The sequence below is a fragment of the Caloenas nicobarica genome, chromosome 3 (genome assembly GCF_036013445.1).
Source record: "Caloenas nicobarica isolate bCalNic1 chromosome 3, bCalNic1.hap1, whole genome shotgun sequence".
Taxonomy (NCBI): Eukaryota; Metazoa; Chordata; class Aves; order Columbiformes; family Columbidae; genus Caloenas; species Caloenas nicobarica.
The window spans coordinates 54475224-54499847 of NC_088247.1; the positions used below are offsets into that span (position 1 = coordinate 54475224).

Here is a 24624-nt window from a genome sequence, read left to right on the forward strand (position 1 = left end):
TAATGGGTGCAAGCAATTTGAGACTATCCTGTACCTTTTTGACACTTGAATGCTTCACACAGTCACACCAGACAGGTGTTCATCGGGAGCTTCTGTCTCTGCCTTTGTGTGCTAGCATCTTCCTCAACTGACTTAAGCTGGAAAACACACATTAGACAGTTAAGTGTTTCTTCCAGACGCCAGGAAATGTGTATTTTATTTAAATAAAAATATGAATGTGACAGCAGGATTCTTGATCTGAAAAAATTACATCATAGAAGCATGGTGGTCATCCAGTCCAATCACTGTCCTCACTTCACCATCACCATTGACAGATCCACCAGCCGTACTCTGCAAAAACAAAAACAAGGTACAACCTTATTTGCAAATAAAGCTTAAGGACTGAAACTCCTTCTTGCTATATACAGGTGCCATTTTCTGCCTATGAAAGTGTTTAAATTCAGGAAAATGGTGGCAGGGACAGCTTTCTTGCTGGCTGGATTGTGCATCTCTTTTCTTAGCACGAAGGTTGTGACACAGTCATTCACAAATGCTTAATTTTTAACACAACCTAGATACATGAGCATTAGCTCCAGTACATGGGAGGGCGCTGACGGGTGACAGCACCAAGTCTGTCTGTCCACTGTTCAGTGCAACGCAAGCTGAAAGAAGACCAGGTGCTTCCCCGAGCCCCCAGACTCTTCCACACCGGGCAGCTTGCTGGCTCTCCACTGGGGTTCATCCTCTGGGGTGATGGGTGCAGGCCCTGTGGCAGATGGGTCTGGCTGATGGCTCCTTCTAACCTCTCACACAGAATCACAAAATGTTAGGGATTGGAAGGGACCTCAAAAGATCATCTAGTCCAATCCCCCTGCCAGAGCAGGAACACCCAGATGAGGCTACACAGGAAGGCATCCAGGCGGGTTTTGAATGTCTCCAGAGAAGGAGACTCCACAACCTCCCTGGGCAGCCTGTTCCAGTGTTCCGTCACCCTCACTGTGAAGAAGTTTCTTCTCAAATTTAAGTGGAACCTCTTGTGTTCCAGCTTGACCCCATTGCCCCTTGTCTTACTGTTGGTTGTCACTGAGAAGAGCCTGGCTCCATCCTCGTGACACTCACCCTTTACATATTTATAAACATTAATGAGGTTACCCCTCAGTCTCCTCTTCTCCAAGCTAAAGAGCCCCAGCTCCCTCAGCCTCTCCTCATAAGGGAGATGCTCCACTCCCTTCATCATCTTCGTAGCCCTACGCTGAACTCTCTCCAGCAGTTCCCTGTCCTTCTTGAACCGAGAAGGCTCTCCAAGGGCCTCAGGCCACTCCTCGGCCATGGGCCCCCTTGATGGCTGAGACCAGAGTGGGGCTGGGCCCGCAGCCTCCCGCAGGCAGCAAACAGAAAACGAAGTGCTGTGGTGCCAGCCATCCTCTGGGACTTCCTCCGCGTTATTTACCACCAAGTGATCACTTATGGCCAGATGCTGAGGTGATATGAGCCACCCAAGCCACACGCAGGGGTGCACAGAAAAGGGGGGAGGCTAGCGGCCACACTGGGAGGCACCTGCCAGAGGGCATGCAAGCTCACAATGACAAAACAAACGGCCTAGCAGGGAGGGGGGACAGTAACGGCTTTTTTAAATGCGAAACTAAGGAAATCGCTGGAATTACATGCACCTACGAGCAAGCGGTGCTAGGGAAACACCCACCCGAGCGCCAATAGGCAAGGGAGGTCCACCTGCCACCCACCATCTTGGTTAATGGCATCACCTTCCCTCTCCCGGAAATGAGGGAGGAGGCCGGTGTCATGGGACTACCGCCCGGGTCCAACATGTCTGCCTACTCGCGCTTCCCTCGCTCGTGTGGCGCGGGAAGAAGCGCTGTCGAGCTGTCGGCGCTCTACCCTGCTGCACCGCCTGGCGTCGATGGTGCGGGAGGCCCCCGGGGCGCGGGCGGGCGGGGAGGAGCCGGCGCGGAGGCAGCGCGGAGGCAGCGCGGAGGCAGCGCGGCCGCGCCTCAGCTCCTCAGCGGGCGCTGCGGGGGCATCTCCGAAGCAGCGGGCTCAGCGAGTGCCGTGGGCGGGGAGCGCGGCGCGGCGGGGCCGCAGGAGGCAGCGGGCGGGGTGCCCCCTCCTTGCCCCGCCGCGGGCGCGCTTCTCCCCCGCCCCGGCCCCGAGAGGTGAGGGCGGCTCGGCCCGGCTGCCGCTCCGCCCCGGCCGGCAGCGGTCGGTGAGGGAGAGCTGGGGCTCCGGGCTCTCTGCCCTGCCCCCAGTGAAACCGCCATTTCTGGCAGCCTGTGGGGCTTTGATAACCCTCAGTGATGGCGAGAGCGTGAAGCGCCGTCATGTAGCGGCCGTGAGCAACGAAGATGATGAAGGGAGTGGAGCATCTCCCTTATGAGGAAAGGCTGAGGGAGCTGGGGCTCTTTAGCTTGGAGGAGACTGAGGGGTGACCTCATTAATGTTTATAAATATATAAAGGGTGGGTGTCACGAGGATGGAGCCATGCTCTTCTCAGTGACAACCAACAGTAAGACAAGGGGTAATGGGTTCAAGCTGGAACACAAGAGGTTCCACTTAAATTTGAGAAGAAACTTCTTCTCAGTGAGGGTGCCAGAACACTGGAACAGGCTGCCCAGGGAGGTTGTGGATTCTCCTTCTCTGGAGACATTCAAAACCCACCTGGATGCCTTCTGTGTAACCTCACCTAGGTGTTCCTGCTCCGGCAGGGGGATTGGACTAGATGATCTTTTGAGGTCCCTTCCAATCCCTAACATTCTGTGACTCTGTGCTTGGCTTGGCTGTGGGGCAGTGTGTTGGGGCCTCCAAGCTGGTTCTCTGGTACCTACCTCAGCGTTGGTAACAAAGCATTCCTCTGCCCTGTGTCTGCAGTGTTAATGGCTGACAGCAGAGTGGTCCCGGGGCTGAGCCGGTACTGTTGGTGGAGTTTCACAGTGGTTCGGGTACCTGAAAGGATGGAGGGTGTTGGTCTCTTCTCCCAAGTAGCAAGTGATAGGATGTGAGGAAATGGCCTCAAGTTGAGCCAGGGGTGGTTCAGATTGGGTATTGGGAAAAATTTCTTCATAGAAATGGTTGTGAAGCACTGGAACAGGCTGCCCAGGGAAGTGGTTCAGTCACCATCTCTGGAGGTGTTTGAAAGACTTATAGATGAGGTTCTTAGGGATGTGGTTTAGTGCCAGAGTTAGGTTATGGTTGGGCTCAATGATCTTTAGGGTCTCTTCCAACCAAAATGATTCTATGATTCTACGTATGTAAGAGGGCCTCGTGTTAATCCTCACCAGCCTGCTGTGAAGATTAGCTGTAGTTTAAATCTAGGATGTGTCTTCCCAAATCAAGAAAGAGCCACTTTTGAAAAGAAGGCTGTGCAAGAATACTACAGGATTTAATAATGCCTGACTTCAAGTAATGCTATGGATTCTGTATGCACCTGTATCTCAGAATGAATGAATGCTTTAAGGCATCACAGAGAGTGGTTAAAATATCCCTAGCAATGACCTAGTGGTTCTGACAGAGGCTCACAAAAACAGCTTGGGAAAGATTATTCTATCTTTTTCCTATTGATTTTATTCCATTATTGAAAGAGCATTAGAAGAAAGAAATCACTTTCATTAATATAGAAACAGGAGTCATTTTGAGGCTGCTGCTTACCTTTAGGTGAAATGTCAGTTTAAGTAATAATACCATATTGATGATTCTTTTTTAAAAAATAAAATATTGTTTTCTAATTCCTTAAGTAGCGAAGGGCTCTTTCTGTTCTTATGTGATTTCTTTAGGTGAGAAGATGGAAGTGAGGCAATTTGGTCATTGTTGATGGGGAGTTTGGTGGTTTCAGCTGTATCTTGACAAGTCAACTGTAATCCAGACACCTGAGTTTAAGTACTTGGCATGAAATGCAGCAGTTGGTTCTGTTTTTAATATAGATCTTTATGTCTTTCTCAGTTGGTTTTGTTTTGTTTTTCAGAACTTCTTAGGGTCAACAGTATTAAAGGCTTCTGTGGCTGATCAGTCCTGCTGGCGGTTGTGGGTAACAGCTGATCTGTAAAGGTCCCATGCCTTTATGAAGTCTATACAACATGTGTGTGTCTTCACTCCTGTGACATCTGAAAAGGGATAAGGTCTTCCAGATCTCACGGAATTTAGTGCCCTTGTGGAAAAGAAAGTCACAGGTTACTTGTACCACACAAGGAAGGAATTTAGCAGCTGAACCATTGCAGGGTGCAGCAGTTGGCTGGGCAGTCAGCCGGGGTGTGCTGGTCAGACTTCAGTGTCCTGGTGCCTGCAACTCAGGTGCAGCGAATCTTGCCTGTAACCCAGGTGGAGAGATAAGGGGAACAAGGGGCTGGGGGAGGAATTATGGCAAAGTAAAGGGATCAGAGGAAGAGTAGGGACCTCCAGAGCTCCTTGTAAGAAGGCTTATCAAGAAAAGCATGGATTCTGTTTGATCTGTTAAATGTGTGGGTTGGCTCACTTGAGATATGATGAAGAGGCTTCATATGCTTGCAAGGCACTTCTCTTTTTGCAGCATGTGTGACCCGAATGGTGCAACAGAATGGGCAGTCTCAGATGAGGATCATTTTGGGAAGGACTGTAGTGTTCATGAGAGAATGCAGGAGTTTTATTTACATGAAGCCTGTAACTTACAGGTTTGTGTTATGTTTAAGTTGTCAAGTGATTGACAGTAGTGACTGAAAACAAATTTTTAATCCATGCCTGGCAGGAATGTGACATCTGCATCAATAAATAATCTCACTGTGGTTTATCACTGTTTTGTTAATTAAATGCATTACACTGAATTTCTGCATTTATTATTCTGTTTTAGGATAGTATTGAATTTATGGCTCACTTACCAAGGCTTCAGATAGAGGACTTGCTGCTCACGTTCCAAGAAACTTGGTAACTGCTCATGAAAGCATTTTATGGTGCTTTAGATGTCACGGTTTGGGACTTAGATTGTTCTCTGTATATTTAAAAATAATACCTGTCAAGTAAGATAGATTGCTATTTGGGTCGTTGAGACAGTGAGTGAGGAGTGTATCTCTGTATATATGGCTGGATTGCGTTGTGTTTATTTGGTTGGTTAACTTCCAGAATTGTCACTTTGAACTCAAAAGTCAGGCTGGTTAACTGTTACAGTTAGGATGATAGTTAAACAAGGGCTAATCACCGTCTTTACAGACTTTTGTGTGTGAGAGGGGCAGAGTCAAAAGTATTTAGGCGTCTCCTCCCCCCGCCTTGATTTTTTTAAGAGGTTGGTTGGTTGTGAACTGCTGGTAAAGGCTTCTCTGACCAACGGGTATTTCATGGAACGCTGCTATCAAGCTACTCTGATTCCAGAAACCACGCTGTTTGATAGCAGAACTATTGTGTAGGTTTGAATAATATTTTTTCCATTAAAATAAGTGAAATCGGGAATTCCAGTTCTGAAAGAGTTGTGAAATATGTTATTAATTACTAAAATACTAGAGTTGTGAAATCCTGAGTCAGTAAAAGCTTTTCAGCTTTAAAATGTTAATTTTGTGGCTTATTCTGTAAATGAAATGTATTTAGGCCTCTCAGTGCATCTTTTAAATAAGATGTCTTTTACAAGTTAGTGATGTTTACAAGCTCTTGCCTGATGTGGTATTGCGGTAGTTTCAGTGCAGTATGTAAATATGCAGCTAATATGACAAGCATAGAACATTGTGATCTGTAACAGATCCATTGGATATTTGTGAATCATCTATTTAAAGAGAGATGGAGAAGGTGCCTAGAATGTCCTTTTTGTATTGACATCTCTCATCTCTTTATTCCATCACTCCTTTCACCTTCATGGGTGTATTTTTTCTTTATTTGTAGTTTTGGGATTGTGATGTGTGTCTGTGGTGGTTTGGTTTTGTGGTATTTTTTTTGTTTTGTATTGTGGGGGTTTTTTGGTGTGTTGTTTTTGTTGGTTTTTTGGTTTGGGGTTGGTTTGGTTTTTGTTGGTTTGGGGTTTTTTTTCTTTTTAAATAACGGTGTCTCCCAAATGAGCTTCAGGGACTAGTGTTAACTTTCCTATTATTTCCCTATTTGTAATGACAGGATCAGCTAAAACTTTGTCTCTTAACCTCTCAAGAACCTGCTTAGCTTCTTTTGGTGACAGAACCAGCCTCTGAGAACCCTGTGACCTGCAGCCAGTTGCTGTTAATGAGCTGACAAGCAGGTGAGTTGCAAGTGAAGTGACTTGATGTGCATTTTCTTGACCCTGTGCTGCCTTCCAGGATCTGCCAGCTGTGCAGGGAAGTGGGTCAGGGAGCTAATGCAGGTTGATTATCCTGTTTTGGTGGGGATACATTTTTGTGGGGTTAAATATTCTGCTGTGAGACTACGCTTAAAAAGGCAAAACAATAAAAAAGGTTAGTGATGGTAGTATTTCTGTGAAGATTTAAAATGATAAAACTTAATTATAAAATCAAGATTTTTTTTTTTTCTGAAGTTCCTACAAAAGCCTTAACTGATATGCTTACTGACTTGATTTGTTCTTGAACTACATTCATGATGACTTGGTTGTGTTACTGATTAAGTTTAAAAAAAAATCTTCAGTTTTATGCACTTCCTCCACTTTCTGTACATGACAGTTCCTGGAACAGTCTAAGACTAACAGGGTGGCCAAGTATTTATTGCCTGACTCCCCTGCATGGGAAGGAATGTAGACAAAGCACTTGGTGCTTCTACACCATCATTCTCAATTGCAGTGCTAAATTGAAGTGGAAGTAATCATCTAGAATTGGAGTATAACGTCAAGAAGACTGAAAGCACAGCCTAGTAATTTAACCTCCACATTGAAAAGCTGAGAATTATTTTGCTTTTGTCTTTTAAGAAATGACCTGCCCCAAGAGAAATTTTTCATAGGAAAGGGATGCCTGTAATATCTATGTAACTGTAAGCCAAGGGACAGGAATGAAAAATTGAATGCAATTGCATGGAAAGACTATTGGATTGAATGGTGATTGATGGGATGTTTTTTAAGAAACTAAAATGTATAAGCCTATATCTGTTCTTGTGACTCAAAAGACTGAAAACAGAGTATGTTTATTAGAACAGTTCTCAAATAAGGGCCCAAGTTGTTGGGTTAGCGCTGTGCCATTCTGCTCAGCAATTCCACTGGCAGGAAGAGCAACATGTTCTTTGGAAAGCTGTGCTAAGCTTTATGACAAGTGCAGAGCAAGAATGAAAATGCATAATTAGCTCAATTTTGTAAATCGCTTAGCATTATTTAAAATTTTATATGACTTTGGCATTTTGAAGAATTTCTATTAATGAAGAGGTACTAAAAATCTTACCTTTGTACCCTGTCTTCCATATATATTACCCTTCACCTGGCTATAATATTTCCTCTGCTTCTCTCTGTTCCTCTGAGTTGTTTTGTTGGGAGTTTTCTTTGTTGTTGTTTTTTGTTCGGTGTTTTGGTTTGTTTTTTTCTGTTTGTGAGGGTTTTGTTTGGTTTGGCTTTTTTCCCTCCCGTGTAAAGATTAAGCTCATGCACACTGAAATCTGGTATTTTGGAATTTGTAAAAGTCTGTCCCCATAGCCCTAAAAATATATTGGGTCATCTTAGTTGCGTTTCCATCAGATTTGCTGTAGTTGTATTGTATCTCCTTGATTGTCTCGTGCAATGTAGTATCTCAGAGCACAGCCACAGGGGATGATTAGAACCAAAGGCAAGATTAATCTTTTTAGCTTCAAACCCCAGTACTTAAAGCGTATCTACCCCTGGTTTGAAAAGTACTTGCTTTGGTCTTAATGCTTGAGTTGTGAACCCGTCAATCAGATGGTTGTTCATCTTATTTTTCTGTATCAAAATGTAGCGTTTCCTAACTTATGGTACACCATGGCTACTGTCTAATTTATTAATGCATTATAGTTTGCTTTGCATCTGATAAGATCTGTCTTACCATTTCTCTGAATTTATTTTTATCTTGGTTTTTATCTTGGTGTTCCACTTCTAAAAGCTTGTATCTTCATCATTTTATGATCATGCATCCATTTCCTTCCACTATAGTTTTCCTAGTTTGTTTCTCTTTGTTGGTTAGAGTGAAAGTTAGGAGCATCTCATAAATTATATGTAAGCTGTAAGCCAACCCAGCAAAACTGTTTTACTAACTTTATTGTAGATACATTCCAAGAACCTGCTGTCATTCTTTCTATTTTCTTTTTGCACAGATTATCTGAGTAATCAGTCTGTCACATCCTAGAGGAAAAAAAAAAAAAAAAAAACCTGTTCCAAATACTGTGAAAAATTTCATAAATATTTCTAGTTATCCTAAGACAGCAACAAAGTTTTAGTCTTTGGCTGTGTGTGTTTTGCATTCGGCTGCTTCTGTCCTTAATTCTTAATTCATCTTGGCTTAATAGGAAAAAATATTTTATTTGTTATACTTGGTAATTCAGTGGAAGCCATTAGAAACAGCTATAGAAAGTTTAAGATAAACTAAAAAAAAATTGGTACTTACTGAAAAATAAGGTTTTGGGGGAGGAAAAAGAATGTATGTGTGCTTACACTACCTAATATAAGCTCTTCTGATTTTGGCAGAGTACAATTGTCATATATTCCTCTTTGCATTCCATTCTTAACTTTCTTCTCTTACAGAATATTACTTGGGGGCAGGAAACTGTAAGTGTTCTTTGCTGTGAAGTGCCGTCCTTTTCTGTTCTTCTGTAAGTTTGGGTTTTTTGGCTGGGGGAAGGGTGTATAGGGGAATTGTTCTTTTCTAAGAATTGAGTTTAGATCTATGCTGAAGAACGTCTATGTTTTAAAGACTTGGTGTTTATATTAGTTTCTCAGTGGGTATCAAGATGCATAGTGCAGTTTACTTGAACTGAGCATCTGGATGTATCTACTTAAAGCCCAAAGGTTTTATGGAGGCATGGGGGTGGGGGTGGGAGGTCTTTGTGTTTTTTCACTCTGGGGCTTTTTCCAAACTTGAGAACCTCAATTATCATTTAAACTTTAAAGTATTTGTAAAGGACCTTTGAATTCTAAAGGGGGAGGGTGGTGTGGTTTTTTTTGGTGGGTTTTTTTTTCCCTTCCCTCTCCTTCCTCCTCTCTCTCCACCTCCCAGTTGCATTTTGGGGAAAACTGTCAGTCTATTTTTTCACAGAAGGTCATAAGAACTGTGGCCACATCCATGTCCAGTTTTGGCAGCTAAACACACTGTTGTCCTTGCTAATGCAAGTCTTAACTGTTTTATTTTGCCTTTTTATTTGGACACAAAGAGATACTACTGAACTCCAGCTTTATGTTTGCTTTTCATTATGACTTTCATAAAGTTATGCAATATGAGTTGAGATTCACTAAGCGAGAACAATAAGGTTCTGTCTGGCAAGCACCAACATCCCTTTTTCAAAAAAGGATAGGAAAAGTTGCTGTCCAAGATAAAAAGCAAAGTAACTTCAGTTTATGTTTCTAGGTAATAATATCCTGAGTTTGTTCATCAGTTTTTAATATTCTGCTTAGTCTTAGGATATCTCACAGGTATGGATGCATTCTAGTCTTGGACTCTTGGTTAGTCATATTCACCTTGTAAGGTATGGGAGGCATTTATCAGATGTTGCTTGGGCGTTATTAATATTGCTGGTATTCAGTTCTTGTTGCAGACAGTGTGACTGCAGCTTCTGTAGTCGTTAGTATTTGCACTCCACTACAAGAAAACTTTTCATGGTGAGCAACCTTATGCATTACCTTTAGTGAAAAATGTCAAATGACTCAAAGGCACAAACTGTACTGTCTCAGAAAGTGTAATTGTGTATGATCCTGAAATGCTGGCAATTCTTGTAAATCTAACGTGTGTCTAAAGACCTGTAAAAAGAGCATTCTCATTTTGGAATTTAAATATCCTATTTCAGTTAATGTCAATGTCAGAAGTGCACAAGCTTGCTTGTTCTGATCCTTCAAGCTAATTTTCCCTCTCCTATTCTGTCATCTGACGCTAAGGGGACAGAGTTTTTTAGGGATCCTGGACAGAATGATGATGGCGCTAAGCTGTAGTTACAATTAAAGCTTAATTTTCTTAATGGGATAGTATGATTAGTATAGCACAGAATTTATTATTAGAATCACACAGGGTTTCTACAAGAAGAATCACCGTAGTACAATTTATAAGTAGCATAATACAGCATTTATAATACAACTTCATTTAAGATTTATAATCAATTGGACCCTTTGCAGATCAGGTCAAGTCTTAATACATACTTTGCTGTATCAGTAGAACAATCATAATTCAGATTCAAAAATCATATAAAAGAATGAGTCACTCCCTCAGTCCTCAGAGGAAGCAGATGACGGTGGATGTCCAAGGTCACCAGGGTTTCCTGGGTCTCACTGTCCGACAGCAGTTTGGGCCCAAGTTTCCCACTTAGGACTTGTCTTAATAACTGCTTGATTTTACAGTCAGTGGGTGCCCTGTGCGCTGTTACACTTCCCTGTTCTGTGATGGGGTCACCAACAGTACCTGCCTGGCTGGGTGCCTGGGACCTTCAAGGCTGCAAGGAAGGGAGTACTCAGCCTGGCGCCTGGGAACCTTGAGACTGGTAGGGAGGGGAAGAAGAAATCTGTTTGTTTGGTCTACTTGGTTCACAGGACCTTCAGGGCCTGATAATGAGGGAAAGGGAACAAATATGTGATCTGCTCAGTCACAGAGAATGGCTGTTTGCCTTATGAGATGGTGTTAGCTATGCTGACCACATTGCCAGAGGTCAGGAGCAGGGGGCACCAGTCACATATGTGCTTCTTGCCTTTTCATCAACCTTTTGAGAATGTGAGTGAGATGCTAAATAAAAGAACTTCTCAAGCAGTCTTTTGTCTCTTTCTCACTGGTTTTATTCAGTGTTCTATTTTGGTAGTCTTAGGGACCTTTATCTTGTATAGAAATTGGTAAGCATGATCCAGAGGAGATCGACAAGATGTTAGCAGTTGTTCATCAGGCTCAAGAAAAACAGGATGTAATGGATTCCACACTTTAATTGTTAAAACAGTATGTCAAATCTCTCTGAAGCTGGTATTTGTCAAGACTCTGAGCATGTGGGTTCTTTTTCTGTTTACGGGTGGGAGGTTTTTTGTTTTTCTTTTCTGTACCACCATTGTCAACAGTCAAAATCCTTCTTTGTTTGGGTGCTGTTGGGAAACAGTCATTCCAGTTTTTCTCTTGAGTGTGGAAAACTATTCTATTATGAAATTGTACATCTGTCGGTTGCTACAGGGGCCTGCTTAATGGGATTGGACTGATCTGATAATGAAGCATGGTAGCAAACATCCTGTGTACTGCATTTCATAGGCTGGGCCACTGCATCCGTGTTACGTAAAGCATTATCATTTCTAGATGGAACCATGTTCCCAAATATGTTTTTAGGATCCCAGTACTCACCAAATTAATAGCTTGCTTTGTGTTCATGTTTCTAGCAGGGTAGACAATTGAAGAAATAAGCTGTCTGCTAAAATGAGGAACTCTAGTTTGAAAATTAGATCTAAGTCACCTTCTTTTAGTATGGGATAAATTACCTTTTGGATGTGTGTGGATTCCTGAATCTGGAACTTAGACATAATCTTTTTAGATGCCTTAAGGTGGCTGAAATATAGTATGGCTGGAGTGGCTTATGCTTGTTGCGTATTTACTCAGTTATATCTGATTTGCAATTGTATTATGAGAACGCATTTCTTAAGCAGAGGTTTAAATCCTGTATTGTAAAAGAAAGTTGGGAAACTTAAATTGCCTAACATGTTCTTGTGCAACTTGAGGCTTTTCTGAGAGAACTCCTGGTGGTGAAAGCCAAGTAGCGAGGTATCCCACTGAGACCTTTTCAGGGCTTTTGGGTACTTTCTTGAAGAGTTGACTTAAAAGTAATGCGGGAGGCTGTCGATATGAGTATCTTGGGCATACATAATCTCTGCTTTTCCAAGTGAAGTACTGTCTCTTTTCATCTGTTCAGGATGGATTGTTGGCTGACTTTCTTTTCCATGTTGCTTCCTTTTTCTAAGAGAGCTCATGTAACAGAGGAACTCCTTTTAATAAGTATCACTGTATAATTAAATTCTTCCCTGTTCCCAGGGATTGAATTTCCTCCTGCCGCATTTTTCCATAGCATTGCATTACAGATTTAAAATACACAAGTAGGGTGTTGCTCCCTCAGTCTAAGGAGTTTCCTAAATGTACTGTCTTCCTGTATATGAGGGCTTTTTGCTTGTTTGGCTTAGGTTTTTCTGCTGCTCATGACATTTTGATGAAGTGCTGTAACAGTCTTGAGAGCTAATGTATTGTGATGATACATGACTCTTGCTAAACCAGTATCCTGATTTTTTTCACTATCATCTCTTTGCAGAGACTGCATGTCGTATAATAATATATATCAAATGAGGCTTGTGGAGGAAGGTAATTATCTTTTATTAGACTGGCTTATAATGGGACAGGGCACCACACAAGCTTTTAGTCACACAGTGACCTCAAAGGCCTTATGTACCCAGATGCACATCAGGGCTTTTTTCCAGCTATATTAGTTAGCCTAATAAGAGGTATTACCTCTCCATAGAAACATTGCCTGACTTTGCAGCCTTCATGATCTAAGGATGCAACAACATGGCAACCACTACCAAGGCTGACTGACATGGTCTTCTGTGTACTATTTCCAGTTCCCCCCGTCTTGTTTGTCATATGCACTTTTCAGGTCTAGAGCTTTTATATTCAAGATGTGATGAAGTCCTCTTTGATCATTGTGGTCTTTTCTTTAAATATATTTTGAAATAAAATTTAATTTGTCTAAATTGAAATGGAAATTTTCACTTTGCAGTGCCTTTGGCATCTTTCAACATCGCTTTAGTGCATGGTTTTTAATAAATGAGACCCAGGTTTATAATTCTGGGAACCTAAAGGTCATCCATTGTTCATGTATAAGCATGTGTAATTTATCACTGTCTTGTTTATTTGCTTTAAAACTTATTTGTCTTCATGAGCAACACAATGCTTCATGGTATGACATTTACTGTTGCCTTTCAGTTACTAAGTGAAGGATACTAGAAACTTGTTTCTGATGCCTATTTTACACAGGATGTATTTCCTGCTTGAGACAATAACTAAACTCAAAAGCAGTTTAACTAATAAGGTGTTAGGATGTGTCAGTAATGTTCTCTTCACTTGCCCTGTTTTGTCTCTGTGGATCTTCTCAGTTTTCATGTAAAAAGTTTTTACTTCAAACTAGGTTATTATAATAATTAGAAGACTTGGGAAGTGTTTGTACATTTTGCTAATAAATGCACACAGTTTATGAAAATGTATACATATTGAGGCACTATGGCTATGTTTTCTGTTCTGAAAAAAAAGGCAGTTTTCCCAATAACTAATTAGATTGAAGTAAAAAAAAAAAAAATCATCATACTGGAAAGCCATTAGCCATTACATTGCCAGCACAAAACTTTTTATTGCTAATGGAACAGATGTACTACAGTGATTGTTACCAATACAAAAACCATCACTGCAAACACCCATGGCAAAGGGGCTTTCCTGGCTCCATCCTCTTGATCATTGTAGTTGCCTAGACGGTTATGTTATATTGGTACTATTCGTATACACACACACACTCCTTTATGAGAAAAGGAAAGATATTAAATATTCCACCTGAAATACTTCAGAGTAACCAGGTATAAGTAAGGAATTCTGAAGAGCAGTAATATAAACTACCACTAGATATTCTTATTTATTTAAACCAAAATGTCTTAGAAGTCCGTACTGATGGCAATTATAGGTAGACGCTAGTATACTTCTCATTGTCAGAGGTACGTAAGTAAGCTGAACAATGACAAAAATATCACACCGTTTCAAACTATCTAAAGTTATGTTTTAGCATCTCTCAGTAGCTATGGTTACTCACTGCCTCAGAGTTGTTGATGCCTCATTTGCTTCTGTTTAAGATCAATAACTTTTTTCCAAAGGAAGGGGTATTTTTTCTATTTTTTCCCCTCTGAAAATTCAAGGGAAACATTTCAGTAGATCTTGAAAAGTCCAACATTGATAGAAAAAAGGCAAGGGGAAACTGGGATTTTGTGAGTAACCCTAAACTCCTCAAAACAATCATTGCATTCTTCCTTCGTCGTGAAGTTTCCTAAATGTGAGAGTAGTGTGTATTTTGCAAATGGAATTAAAAAACCAAGATAAGTGATCATTTAAGGAAAAGGCCTTTTGATTACAAATCATGGATTTGCTCCATAGCTATTTGAGTGATTTAAATTTTATAGTTCTATACAAGTGATTGTAAATGAGGAAAATCTTTTTCAGAACTTTTTTTTAACATAGTAAATTTACTACTGTTTGAAGTCTATGTCCAAATCTGTTTCAAGCCTCTTTATGCTTTGAACTCCTGGATAATTTGTGATAGATAAGAACATACACATGCAGCACTTGCGATATTAGCAGATCTAGGTTTGTTTTTACCAGCTATATTTTGCAAGTCCCTTGAAAGTAATTAATGATCCACACACTTGAGACACTGTTTGAAAACACCTGGTCTCAAACTCCCATAAAACTCTCATGTTTCATGGTGTGTGGGTGGTTGGTTGGTTGGGGGTTTTTTTGTTTGTGTTGTTGTTGTTGGGTTTGTGTTTTGTGTGTGTGTTTGTTCTGCCTGTGTTCTTAGCCAGTAACAGTTCTACTACAAACCCCAAGAACTTACAGCTCTTCTCTAGAGTAACTGGTGGTGTTCAGCACATATTTGCTCTGTCATGGCTGGAGCTACACTTAGTCTACACAGGAATTCTAGCTTATGGATAGATGTTACAAGGAGCATAGTAGTTAATTGGTATAGATTCAGTACTACTCAGTGCTTCCTAAGGGTGTAGAGAAATAATTCCCTTAGAGATGGAGCTTTCTCTCTTGCTAGTTTTTTAGCTTGGTAATAGTCATCATCACTATTCATGGTCTTAAAACAACAGATGCAGATAATTGAGTTCTTACAGTGTGTTTGTTTTTCTTATTACCAGTGTGAGATGTGCTTTTGTCCTGTTCTGCATAGTACCAGTGCAGTTTTGGGGTAGTCTTAATGTTTTGGGACAGGTTAAATTTAAAACAAACAAGCAAACAAAAAAAAGCTTAACTGGATCTGTTCTGATGTGTATTTTTCAGGATCAAATATCTGGAAAAAAACCCATATTCTTCAAGTCATTCTGAACTTATGCTTTATATGCAAGTAATTCTTACTATCTACATATGGTCATTCTAAATTGCTGTTCTTGAAAATGTTTATTTTTAAGCATTCAAGTTAATATCATGCAGCATTGAAGCGGCATTTGTTCAGTCTTTAGACAAAGAACCTCAAAGTGTTAGAAAAATATTTTAGTAGCCACACTATACTGTTACACAGTAATCTCAGTATGTGGAAATTGAGGAGTTAGGTTTTTTTTTTATTAGACTCATTTGGAAAATATTCACTTCCTGAAAGATATACTACATTAAGTATTGCTATGCTACTTAATGCTTTATCTGAAATATTGAGAAAGAATGTTGTGTAATTTGAGTTTAATCTTTTATTTACTGGTTGTATGAGACTGTAATTTAGCAAGCAAGGATAGAATGTGCTTAAAACATCTTTTTTATATATTCTTGGGATTGTTATCTGGGATCAGCCAGTTCCATACAGAACTTTGAAGTGCCAGATCTGTTTTCCAGATCAGTTTGAACAGCTTTATTTTTTGAAAACTCATGGTACAATTAAAGTATTGATTGAAATGGAGTTTGGAGCTTTCAGAGATCGGAGGGGTTTGAGGGACTGTATAAAAAGACAGAGTGTTTCAAAAAGATGGACCCAATGTGTTACAATTACATAAAAATTTACAAATGGTTTAATCAGTTATCAAGTTTTAGTAACCTTTTTGTAAAATGCTCTGTGTTCCCTCCACCTGCTGTACGGATAACATCGAGATGACAGTTGATAGTTCGTGGTTTCAGAGATACAGTGATTTCAAATTCCGTCCATCTTTTTGAAACACCCCATAGTGTGCCTTGCTGAAAGAACAGAAAAATAACCTGGCGGTCTCGTTGCTCTAAAGAACCATGTTCCTTTTCATGACAGACACTAAGCTGTTGCTGCTCAAGCTGTTTGGATAATGAGGTCGATAGCTTGCCTACAAAGATTCCCATGCAAACACTAAACGTCTAAGAGGACAAAAATGATTGAGTTAAATGTAGTGATTATGATCATAATGTTGTGGAAAGTTTACTTTTCTCTTGAAAAGGAACTTTGATAAATTCAATGTATCAAATTTCTGAATTTGAAAATAGTGTTAGGAAGCCTGTTCTTCATCCTTGTTGATCAACAGATCTGTGCTACCAATGACTGATGTTCAAAGCCCTCATAAAATGTGTAATATCTACACTTAGAGTGAACAGACTGCTGGGGAGCCAGCTGCTCGTCCCTTTGGCAATGCTGCAGTACTGTCATTAGGTATCCTCATTTCCCTGTTGGTGCCTGTAGCAGTCTCCTCCTTACATTCTTTGAATAAGCTTGGATAATTCCTTGTGTAATAAACGAAATGGGACCATATAGTTTTGAATGTTATTTTTATTTTGTTTTACACTAAATAAAGATTTATTTATTTCAAGAAAATGGCAGCTTGATATAGGGCAAAGGTATGGGGGGTTTCGCCTACAAACAATCACTGATTTGCCTTTTTTTTTTTTTTCCTTTCAGAGTTTGACAGAAAGCAGAAACAAAGTTGAAGCTGGAGTTGGTGGCTTTTATCAATGAAGAGTTGGAGCAGACATAGCTTTTGGACATAGGAAAGGATGGCTGAAGAGTAAGAGCAGTGCATATAATTTTAAGGGGAAAACAGTACCAGAATTCTTAAATCTATCTAAGAAAGGAAAAAGACTGATCTTGGAGTTGAGCAATGTTGGTCTCTCTGTAACAATAAAGGGACAGCTTTGCTGTAAACAAGTCAAACTAATATCCTTCCTCCTTGTTTCCTGTTCACCTTCAGCTGTGCCTGAAGTTCCATTTCATGGCAGTTGGTTCAGCATATTCTAGCTTGTCATAGCTGGTTTGTGTTAGCTGGTTTTGAACTAAAAAATGGGTAATATAGTACGAGAAAGAAATAGTATGTGGGCAGGTGTGTATGTTGGGAAGGGTTAGTAGACATTCCATGTGTTTGAATGTAGGAAAAGAGGAATGAGGTTGCTCGAAAAAGTGTCCTACTCGCCTTCCCTGTCTGGCCTTTACTACTCATGAGGTAAGGAAAAGGAATGGAGCTTCTAAAAGCTCCACTCAGATGCAAGGCGGGGTGGGAGCAGTCCCTTATGTTGATGGGAACAAGGGTGAGAAAAGGGAACATTTTTCTGTCTCTGTGGGGACTTCTTCCTTCCAGACCTCTGATTCTCAGGGTATTATTCCTTTCTGCTTGGCAGGTTATGAGTTGAAAAGTGAGCCTTGGGGTTTTGTTTGTTTGGGTTTTCTGTTTGTGTTGGAAGTGGACTTAAAGCAGAAGAAAGTGGTGAGGAGAAAGCGTGCAGTGTATGTAAGCTATTGTGGTCCAACAGTTGCTCCGAATGAATTGTGAGAGACGTGTATTTTAGTTTTTGGTGTTGAACGTGAATGGAGTTCTGCCATGTACAAAAGCAAAGGTTTCAGAATGGCAGCTTGGGTTCAGTTTTGGGCTGAGGTGGGAACACTGCTTTTGCTTCAGTTCCTTTTCTGATGAGAGTGCAAATGGCAGTTCTTAGTGCAACTCCTCTGCATTGAGAACAAATGTTCTAGTTATGTCTTCAAAAGGAAGTTTAAGCAGTATTCAGCATATGGATATACCAGAATGAACACACCTTGTGGACTCTGGAACTTAGATCTAAGATGCTAAGGAAATAAATCTTCTGGAATAAAACAAAGATGTGAAGTCATTGGTTGCTGCTTTGAATCAACTGCAGGTCTTTCAGACAGTTCAGTAATACTTGAGACTTGTCAGGTAAAATCTAACAAACTTGAACTATGCATCTTTTGGTTTAAATGTGCCTTTCTAGAATATGGTGTTTTATTCCTTGACATGTTTTTGTTGATGTCAGGTTACTGCACAGGCTCAACTGCAGAGTGATAATTTGCTGAAGCTTTTTAATATGGATTAAGTCTATTGTATTTCCCTCCATGTTTTCTGATGGATTGGAGTTAAAGAGCTGTTAAGCAAAGGTGTCCTGTTTGGATTCCATGCTTAACTACTTTGCTACAAAGTCAATGGGAAGACCTCTGTGTTGTGACACCAAGAAAACAGAATAAAATTTAAGCAAATATAGTGATTTCCATCTGTATACTCCGGTAATTGGAGCTGGTTACCCTAACAGTATGAGTGAGCACTTCAGCAAGGCTGAGATTTGAGAAGCTTGCTGCCAGTCCTGAAGAATTTGGAGCATAACTAACTGATTCCACGTCTCTGCTGCAGGGTATGTGAAACTACCACCATTTTATAAAGTGAAAATTACATTAAGATTTGAACAAGGCTGTGGTGTCATTTACATTATAAGCTTTTTGCCCAGTTCCATGCAACAGTCAGTAGACCTTGTCTATTGTGCAGCATTTTGAAGCGTTCTATTGCTTAAAAGATTTACCTCTCCCAAGTCTCCTTAGGCTTCTCCCCAGTTGTGTTAAATGACCCATTCTAAGAAATAATCCAGTCCTGGTTGCTATCTTCAGTTTAATGTTATGGAGTAAATTGCTTGTTTGAACATGCACTATGCATGCACATAGAGGCACCCGTATTGCCTGTGGCTTAAAAATGCTGAAAATTAACATTATTTGGGTTGAAATTACATGGTTTCATTATAACAAAGGATTTTAATTACAGAAAATACTTAGCTTTACTGAAGACCTTCTCCCTTTTTCACTGCTTTGCTCATACAGCTTGAGAGAGAATGTGCATCTGCACAGTAGTACTAATAAAGAGGTTAAAACAGAACTTACTCCATAGAAAGATACTACAACTGAGGTGCAAGACAAGTTGGTCATTTAAGAAAAAATAGTCATGGTCTGTGTACAAAACGAAATTTGCTTCACCACTTTTCATTTCAATTCCTGTCTGGCATTGTTAGTAACTTTGTTAACAAGGAAAACTATTTAACTAGGTATATGTTATCCTAAGGTTTGTGTAAAATAAAAGAAACTAAACTGTTAGATAAAACTTGTGCTTATTTTATGCAGTAAAGCATGTGGCTGGTTTAAGTCACTTTCATTTTTTAGTAGGTCTGAACTTTCGCCATCCTTAGCTTTTATTGGAACACTTCTAAATAATGCTATTTGCTGTTGCACAGCATATGGTGTGTTAATGCTTTTTTATTTTTAGTATGCCAGAACTATGTGTTCCTCCCTACAGCATGAGCTGGCTTTCCTTCTTCACATTCCTTGCAGTCCATGTGCCTATAAATGTTTTTAGAGTACATCAAATGATGATGCTAAGATGCTAATCTGTTAAGTCATTAACAATAAAAATCACACATAAAATTTTGTGGTTTATTTGGCCTGAGCATGTTCCATTAGCACCCCAAAATCATGTAGCCTCTGTTTTTTAACTAAAATCTTATTTGGAAGCTTTTAATCTAAAATCAGCACTTGTCACATTTGTTGAGAGCATCTTTGGGAGTAAATCTGAAATTTTCTCCTGTAGAATGCATGGTGTTTTGTGGAGGGCAGGCAGTATAAAATAAGATCTTTCTGATTTGGGGAGAATCTGAGTGCTTTTTCCAAGTCACTGTGAAATGAAGGAGCCCAAAAAAGAAGTGAATACATCCCTGTTAGACACAATTCAGCTAGTAAGTGATATTTTCTGAGAGGTGGGTGGTTCTTTGGGTTTTTTTAAATTTTTTTTTAATTGGGTAATCCTCATCCAAAATAAAACTATTATTTTGTGGCATAAAACACTGTATATTTGCAAAGTGGCAGAGGTCGCCACCTGTTCTTGCTTTACCTAAGTTGTTATTGATGTAAAAATACTAACAAACTTACAGTTGCCTGTAGTTCACATGTTGCATTTTTCACAGTGGGTTCCTCAGGGTTATCGAGCGTACTTTAGGAATAATGCTTGCTCTGGCAGAGCCTCAAACTTAAACTGTTGTTAATCAAGAGTCATGGATCTTGTGATCCGACAGTGAAAAAACGGAAAACAGGTGGTAGGGCTAGATATAATGGTTCTTTCCTTTTTTACCAGTGTGCTGACAGCTTTCCCTAGGAAGCTTTCTCTTTAGGAAAGAGATAAAACAGTATATAGAACAGGCTAGGCATACACAGTACCTGTTAACCTCTGACTCCTGCCATCTGCTATATAAATTGTTGCGTTTAAGAGTTGATCCTGTACTCGTTTATGAAGCAACAAACAATTTTATTATTTGTTTTAAAAAAATCTTTTGGCGTCAGTGTATGGCGTGCTTCATTCAGTAACACTGTAGTTAAATTAGTGTTGTCTGTCAGTGCCTATGTATAACTTGAAAAAAAATCTTGAGTAAACAGGTAATTCATAGCCATATCTCTGTATTTTTAACCAGTTTCAGATCAGTATCTAAATAGTAGAGCAGCATACACCCACAGTCTTGTATGTAGTAATACTTTTTTATTTAATATCAGCATTCTCTAACACAGTTCATTTTTCCCCAGGGTAGAAAACGTCTTGAGGTGAGAATTCTGTGCTGTGTTTGAATTGTTATAGACAGTTTTGTATTAGTAAATGGGCATATTGTTCTCATCAACAGCTGCTCAGGGATGAGCAGAAACTATCATATGACTGGTGCAAACGTGGCTTCCATCAAGAAAGAAGAAATAAGCAGAACTGATGCTGCTTCATCTGGATCAGCAAGGCAGATGTTAACGAGCATTGTATCCAGGTTTGCATCTTCTTTGGCAGAATGCTTGGACAATAAGTTGTATATACCTGTGCCTAACATGCCACTTCTAGCATGTCAGTATCCAAAATATGGTGGATTAACCAATTTTTTTTTGTAAAAGCATGTCCATCTACCCCGCTTTGTATTAATTTCATCAATGATGCAGCCTTATCTTCAAACCCTTGTGCCAAGGAATAAGTATAGCAGTGTCTGGCTTACGTGTGTTTTCTCAAATGGGTATTTAAAGGGTTTGGCTCTGATTAAAATCCCCCTGATTCTGTATTTTAGGCAGCAGGGTGACTCAAAATGCCTTTGTCGGATGCTTTTAACCTCTCCAGCTGTCTTGTCAGTGAGGGTGAGTCAGGAGCTGGAGTCTTACAACCAACACTCACTAAATCTGGAAAGCTGAGCTGTTAGGGTAGCTGATTTGGCAGCTTGGTGCAGGATGTGGACTGGTGCATTGCTGAGGTGACAGCAGCCTTTCTGGAGTGCTGCCACATCTCAAAGAGAGGAAAGTCTCCTGGTCCCTTGTTTTACTCTACACTGACAGTGGAAACAGTATTTTCCAGGAGAACTGAGCTGACTGTGGGCTGACAGTAGAAGCAGTGTTCGTGGGAACTTCTTAGGCTGGTGGTGTGGTGAACGCTGTTTTCACTTCTTCTGGAGAAACAGCAAGTCTGGTGTTTGGTGGAAGGTGCTGAACTTGCAGCATGTGCATGATACAGAAGATGACTGGTCTGCAGTCTCCTAAGCCTGAGAGAAAGTAGGTGGCTGGGCCAGTCAGAAAGGTCTCCAGTAAGACTTGGGCATCCCTGCTGTTTAGTAGAGATGTATATGGAGTGTGTGCAAACTGAGTTCATGTGTTCAGTCCTGATGTATCCACACCTGTGTCACCCAACACTAAGGGGACAGAGAGGTTCTTTGGTGATCCTGGGCAGAATGATGATGGCACTAAGCTGTAGGAACAGGTTTTGTTTTCTTAATAGGATAGTATGACTAGTATAGCACAGAATTTACTATTAGAATCACACCAGATTTCTACAAGAATCAATGTAGTACAATTTATGAGTAACACAACTTAACCTATGGTTTATAATCACCTGGACCCTCTGTAGGTCAGGTCAAGTCCTAATATATGTTTTGCTGTATCAACAGATCATAAGCTAAACTCAAAAATCATATAAAAGAATACGAGTCACTCCCTTAATCCTCAGAGGAAGCAGATGACAGTGGATGTCCCTGGTCACCAGGGGGTCATGGGTCTCACTGTCCAGCAGCAGTTTGGGCCCAAGTTTCCCCACTTAGGACTTGTCTTAATAACTGCTTGATTTTTACAGCCAGTGAGTGCCCTGTGCGCTGTTATGCTTCCCTGTTCTGTGATGGGGGAGTTGCCTGGCCAGATGCCTGGGACCTTTGAGGCTGCAAGGAAGGGAGTAATTGGGCTGGTGCCTGGGAACCTTGAGGCTGGTAGGGAGTGGAAGAAGAAATCTGTTTGGTTTGTCTACTTGGTTCACAGGAACTTCAGGGCCTGATAATGAGGGAAAGGGAACAAATATGTGATCTGCTCAGTCACAGAGGATAGCTGTTTGCCTTATGAAGTGATGTTAGTTATGCTGACCACATTGCCAGGGGGCACTGGTCACACATCTGATGTAGGTTTTGGTAGTGCTGTCCTATGGATGTTAGGTAGAGACTTCACAGAAAGTCTTCCTGTGCAAACCATGGTTAGAGCCTGTATAGATTTGTTTCCTTCCCTGTGTTTGAATGTTGGAAAGGAGAGCTGTGTGCTTTGTGGTCACCTGGCAACTGCATACACTATACAAGAGTGTCTTTTCTCTTTTCAAGTTACATTATCTTGATTTAGCCATAGTTGCAAACTGCTATTGTCAGGTCATAGATGCTGGTTTTTGGTGGTGGTTTTTTTTTCTTTTTCCAGTGAAATTCCACTGGTCCAACAGCAAGTTTTTGTAAATTTTAAATATTGATAGACTTGTAATTTTAGGTCTACAAGCAAGGAGAAACATTGTTTCTCTGTATTTTGTTGATGGTTACCATGGTTGCATGTTTGAGTACCTTTGTTTTGGTTTTGCTTTTAGTATAGTGTTAAAACTATTACACCAATAATGCCTTCATTTTACTTCCACAATATCTCCTACAGGCTTCAACAAAAACACATACAGCTAACAAGAATTAGTCCTAGCTTTCTAATGCCATTTTAATTGTCCTCTTAAAAATGCAGCTTTTACAGTGATAATCATAAAACTTTCAGCTGTTTTTGAATGTTGTTATTTTTTTAAGCCAGCTGGATTTGGAGTACTCTGCTTAATAGTTGTGAAAAGAAACTAGTCTGTATAAAAAAGTTCCTAAGCCTGAGATTTGTTTAATCATGGTCAGAGTAAAACGAACTGCAATAAAAATGATCAAGTATACTAACTACAAAGGAATATCTTGACAAACCAAGATTTTGAAAAGTTAGGGAAACTGACAAGCTAAAAGGGCAGTAAAACTTAAAGTACAAAGGCTTGCTGAGGACACAGTTTATGGAATTGGATAAATCTCCTAAAAATTAATGTTTCTTCTGGTCTCAGAACAGGTGCAACTTCCCTGGAAATTGTAGGGGAGGCATTTAAGAAAGTGAGAGTAAGGCAGCATACCAGTGGTATTTTAAGGCTGGACAAGAGTACACTATAGAAAGTATCCCTGACATTTTCTGTATCTTTAGGTGTTTTCTAAAACTAGTGCAAGAGTTCCTGTGTGTTTGGATTTAATTCCTACGTTTGTTTTTACTGTTGGAAAAACTTGAAAATTTGCCTAAAAGCACATTTTTTCCATGGCTGAAATTATGCATTGTGTTATCACACACAGTTTACACTCAAGCTTACCTTCTTTTTCCAGAATACATGCATCCAATACAGATTGGGTACTCAAACCTTGGAATAGAAGCTGTGAAAATCAAGAACATCTAGTAAGAAAACATACTGTATTCTTATGCCTGCTGTTTATTTACATAAAGAGATTTCTTATAACCCAAGGCTTTACTGTTTCTAGTACTTTCTTTTTCTTGTTGATACAAACTTTGTTTTGGCACTTGTCTGTCTTGATCAGGAAAATACCAAGCACTTGGAATATTGTTTAGCATATACTTCATCCTGTGACTTAAAGTATTTGAAAACAGGATTGTCTTGCTTTTATTGTACTTTACCACTCTTCATAAATCCTTCACTGGGAGGAGAGAATCTCAAGGTATAATATACCCAAACTCAAGCTTCCTAGCTCTTCCCTTCCACTCCTAGACCATTCTTTCAGTTGGGATAATGCATCTGCTTTTGCATCTGAATTACCTGTACTGGATTATAGAACTAATACAGGTTAAAAACTTACTCTTCCCTGGGTGTTTAGGGAATTATTTTTTGGTGTTTTTTAAAATCCAGTTTGCCTTGATCTAATATTTATTGCACCATAGTACAGGAAGTAGCACAGCAGGGAGGGAGTGGAAGAGATTGAATAACATGGCATTGTAGCAAGAGATCAGGAGGGGAAATTTTATCGAACTACAGCCTTTTATGTCCTGAGGTTGCTTGCTGTGTTCTTTCTGTTTTTGAAGGAGCAGCACCTAGCTGAAGAGAACTAGACAACAACAGTTTCAGAAGAGTCATGTGGGGGAAAAGCTTTGTTTCTTGGAGGGGGAGATTATTACATTTATGGGGCTGCTTTAGTAATATAGCTGGTAAATGTGCAAGTGGAATGTCCTAGTGGTCCTCTGTGTGTGTCACTGGCTTGGTAAAAG

The 24624-nt window shown here is 40.2% G+C and overlaps 1 long non-coding RNA gene across 3 annotated transcripts; it reads left to right on the top strand.

Annotated features, from left to right (window-relative positions):
• Window positions 1–1784: 1784 nt before the first annotated feature.
• LOC135987400 (uncharacterized) lies at window positions 1785–23800 on the top strand. 3 transcript variants are annotated; one of them, XR_010606004.1, is made up of 7 exons: window positions 1785–1900; window positions 4811–4884; window positions 6052–6172; window positions 8600–8667; window positions 16678–16783; window positions 20706–20837; window positions 23733–23800. It is a non-coding gene; the product is annotated as an uncharacterized LOC135987400 (long non-coding RNA). The 3 variants fall into 3 exon arrangements; XR_010606002.1 differs by lacking the exons at window positions 20706–20837; window positions 23733–23800 and having other exon boundaries at window positions 16678–17425; XR_010606003.1 differs by lacking the exons at window positions 1785–1900; window positions 20706–20837; window positions 23733–23800 and adding an exon at window positions 1942–2150 and having other exon boundaries at window positions 16678–17425.
• Window positions 23801–24624: the final 824 nt, after the last annotated feature.